Source organism: Nothoprocta perdicaria, unplaced genomic scaffold (assembly GCF_003342845.1).
Source record: "Nothoprocta perdicaria isolate Ctin4 unplaced genomic scaffold, notPer1 scaffold_3, whole genome shotgun sequence".
NCBI lineage: Eukaryota > Metazoa > Chordata > Aves > Tinamiformes > Tinamidae > Nothoprocta > Nothoprocta perdicaria.
In genome coordinates, this window is record NW_020455532.1 from 462,698 (window position 1) to 467,055 (window position 4,358).

Genomic DNA, 4,358 nt, shown 5'->3' on the forward strand with positions numbered 1-4,358 from the left:
CATTTGCAACAGCAAATTATTGACCAGAAGCTCATGAGCCAAGATATAAACAGGTTATAGATTCAATAAACACYGCACTAAAGCATTTCAAAACAAACCCTACAGCACTCGTTTCGCCTGCCTTCCTAGACCAGTAGTCAAATATGTGTTTGCTAGATTAGAACTACTTTGCTGTGCCATCCAACAGTGGAAAGAGAAAAAAGAATCGAGATAAAAAGAAGGCATATTTGAGCCCATAACGGATTTATTAATTCAATTTACATTTGAATCAATTATCCAGACAAAGCTCAAACGCTGCCATACGATTCAGACGGCTGAGCACACACGGAGCGCAGCGCGAGGCGTCACCCACACGCCCGCGCGGGCAGGCTGCAGGACGCAGCCTGCAGCCGGAGCAGCACCGCGCTGCACAGCTGCGAACGGAGCCTCGGAGACCTCCCGTGCAAAGCAAACGTTTAAATGCAGCCCCGCGGACCAGCCATAAAGGCTTGGAAGGTGGCTGGCCCGGGAGGRGCTCGGCTCGAGCACAGCGGCACGGAGGAGCCCCGAGCGCAGCCGAGGGGAGCGCGGCCGGCGCCGAGCTGGGGTTTTGCTTTGCCGATGCCCAGTTCCTCCTTGGGCAGCGGGCCTGGAGGGGCTCAGGCCCAGGCGAGCTCGGAGCAGGCGACACTTCCATGGATATCCGGCCTCCCTTCCCCGCGGCGCTTGGCCGGAGCCGGGAAGCCCTCGCTCAGCTCCCACGCAGCCCTGCAGGCCTCACACCTGCATGGAGCAGCTTCACACCGGCCAAGCTCCTCTTTGGCACTTTTGCCAATTAGCCTCTTTCAGGACCCTCATTTATCTTGCAACGAGTCGATCTTGTCTGCTTTGCTGTTCACACATATGGAGAAGGGGAGYGACGGGCGGCCCTGGAGCTCTCCAAGCTGGCTGCTTCCCTGGGCCCCCCCAAGGGCTCCGGCACCACCTCTGCACCGGAGCCCGTGCCAAGGGCTGGGCACGGTCCCTGCCAACACATCCGTGCACGGGTGCCAGACACAGCCGTGCACGTGGCGAGGAGGTGCCAGCCTCTCCACTCGCTCCCTCCCTGCGGAGCAGCCAGGGAAGGGACCAAATCCTGCTAAAAATCCTGCTAAAAGATCACCAGGAAAGTGCTGGCGAAGAACAGCCATTTATTTGGAGTAGCCACAAGCAAGCAAGAACAGTAACCAGTGTCCCAAACCGTCCCCCGAAGCACACAGCCAAACACATCATTGATTCTGGATAACAGCACCTCTAGTAGAATGTATTTTTAACAAGGAGACTGTTCTTTGGATCCTCTGAGCTTCCTTAGCTGCGATTCTAAAGCCCATGCAGGAGTTTTTCCCCCCATTAAAAAACATAATCAAAGTTTTAGAATACAGAACAACATTAATTAAAACATCTGCACTCGTGACGGTCTCTGTCCTTACTGCTCAGTGTGAGAGATGCACAGCAAGCAGCTCATCCTGCACGTCAGTCTTTCTTTTTCTTGTGGTAGTTATGGCACACAATACAGCGCTAGAAGAACAAATGAAAAACAGCTCAACTAATTTCGCAAGCAAAGAATCGATCCTCTCCCATGTTTTCTCCCTAGCTCAACATAACTATTCTGCAATAGATTTTAGCCTTGTACCAGTGCAAGAAGAGAGACAAAGAATTATGAAGCTATGAATCCCATTAGCATCAAAATGCAGCTATGGAAACAAGGGGATTTTAGAGAGATAAAGTATTTTTGAAGGAGCTCTAGACGAAGGAAACATTTCTTTAACAAAGCAAGCATTCTTCATAGGCCTGAAATCCAAAGCACCTTATAAAATTGAATTTGTTGCTGTTTTCTCTTTTTACTTAACAGCATTAATCACTAAAGGCTTGCTTAGGTGGGCAGAAAAAAAATCCATTTCCCATTGTATTAACTTCATGCCCATAAGCAGCCTTTCAAGACCCACCTAAAGGCAAGCAAACATTCCTGCCCATTTTCCGAGGAGAACGACAGCTTGTTCATAAATCCTGTTAGCAGCAAACATAATAGGGCAAAGACGACTCATGGGGAGAGGCAGGAGGCCCCTCAGAAGCAGTTGGGTCTATAGAACATCATTAAACGAGCCAYAGCACACGGAGGCACTGCAGGAGGAGGACTGACCTGTGCAGGGCGGCACTCCACAGCCGGGAACGTCAGTCCTGGGATGTTAAATATGGGCATTTTCCCGGTTTCGAGATACGCTGAGATAAACAAACACAAAGATCAACATCCTTCGCCCGTCTCGCTCTCCCTGTTGAGGCTGAGCTAGGAGCAGGGTGAGGGCCAAGAGGGAGCACCAGAAAAGTGCAGATATTTAACAGATCTTCCACATTTGCAAAAGCCTAAGTGCATTCATAATATAGAAAAGGCACTGCAGTGGAGACAGGCTCCTTTTGCTTGATTCTTAGCACAAATATGTTACTAGCCTTCAAAGGGGCAGGTTTGGTGCATRTATCTGGAGATGCTCTGCTTTTAAACTTTACTCTGCAGTTGCCCCCAAACACCTCTATTTAACATAAATTTATTGCTGTTGCACAAACAGCACACTCTATGAGCCAAGTTGATGCCTATGTGTAAGCCAGATTCCAGACTTGGCTTGCCTGAATTAATACTTACAGAACACACAGTTAACTCCAGCAAASAAAATACACTGGATTTGCTCCAGGGAATGCTCTGGGCCTATATAATTTGGGTTTTGACTAATAAGCAGTCAGTGGAGAAAACATCCCTGAGGACTTACAATTGATTTCATTTATTATAACTTCTTGAACAAAAGCTCTCAAGGGTTCCTGAAGAACTTTAACCTGAAAGAGAGWTGACTTTGTAAGAAAACCAAAGGAATGCATTGCCAAATGCCCACCCAACACCATCCAAGGGGATTTGTGCTTTATTCCTCCTCTTTCGCTCCCCTTGCTCCTTCCCGGGTTTATTCCCGGCACCTTTTCCCCCGGCCCGCTCCGCCCCGCGGGACTCACGTTGCCGGTGCCGTTGGCCGAGGCGAGCGGCGAGAGCGCCAGGCTGCGGAGAGAGGGGACGCGACGGTGGGCGCGGCGGCCGGGGCCGGGCCCGGCGTGCGGGACCCCCCGTCCTACCTGTCGAGCGCCGCGCCGAAGCGCACGGCCCCTCCGGCGAGGCGCGGAGCCGCCGCCAAGCCCAGGTCCTGCAAGGAGCACGGGCGCCGCTCAGCGCGCTGCGCCCGGACAGAGCCCCGCGCTGCCGGCCGCGCACGAGGCGCGCAGCGCCGGCCTCCGCGTGCAAAATACATCAGCCGTGCTTGGCGCTCAGTTAGTTGTGCTTTTCTGCTGGAATTCATCCAAATGGAAGAAGTTTGTATGATATGAACAAACTGTGTTTCTACTCCATTTATTCCTTGTTCCAGCCCCTGGCACAGGCTGCTCAGGGAGGTTTCTGGAGTYTCCTTCTCTGGAGGTCTCCAAACCTGCCTGGATGCCGCCCTGTGCCCTGTGCTCTGGGTGKCCCTGCTGGAGCAGGGGGTTGGACTGGATGATCTCTAGAGGTCCCTTCCAACCTCAACCCATTCTGTGATTCATATAGAGGAACAAATTCACAGTTTGTGAGCTGCCATCGGGCTCTGCAGAGGGGCTGCCTCCCTCCCCTCCGGCCCCCACGCTTCCCTGCCTTTAGCAGAACTAGGTCCCCAACTTACAGCCTGCAGGACAGCAAGAACCACCAAGCTCCCGTTTCCCTTTTTGCTCATGATCTCCAGCTTAAGGGACATGTTCATGGCGCAGCGGCTCAGGTCCAGGTGCACCTGCAACGGGGCGAGCACCTCCACGATGACGACGAGCGAGAAGGCGGCCGGCGAGCACGTGGGGCACTGCGAGGCAGGAGGCCAGAGCTGCGCTCAGAGCGGGGCGCACGGCCCCACGAGCCGGGGGGACAGAGGGACGGAGGGAGCCCCTGGGGCCGGCGGGGCCGGAGGGAGCCCCTGGGTTTGAGCAGGGCAGGAGTCGCTCCCGCCTGGCCAGCTGCCCACGCAGCAAGAGCTGCCTCCTGTGGCACCATCAGCACGGCACAAATCTCCAGGGAAGCTGCAAGGCTGCCTGGCCCACCCGCCTTGGCAGCACCCAGGGGTGCTGTGCAGCACCAGAGCCTTGCTCGCAATGGCGAGGGGCTGCGGGAAGACGCCAGGCACCAACGGCAGGCGGTGCGGGCAGCTGAGGGGTTAGCGCTGCTCATGGGTGAAATAACGGGAGATTATTTGGGACCTGGGATATGGCAGGGACACAACCTCCATGGATGGGGACAGACTCACCTTAGACAYGATGGTCTCGTTGAGGGCCTCCTCAAGAGCACGAGC

The 4,358-nt window shown here is 54.2% G+C and overlaps 1 long non-coding RNA gene across 1 annotated transcript; it reads right to left on the reverse strand.

Moving 5' to 3' along the window:
- Positions 1–1,294: 1,294 nt before the first annotated feature.
- On the reverse strand, positions 1,295–2,805 carry LOC112949771. Its single transcript, XR_003249876.1, has 3 exons — positions 2,778–2,805; positions 2,159–2,238; positions 1,295–1,536 (listed from the first exon to the last, which is right to left on the reverse strand). It is a non-coding gene; the product is annotated as an uncharacterized LOC112949771 (long non-coding RNA).
- Between the last annotated feature and the right edge of the window lie 1,553 nt (positions 2,806–4,358).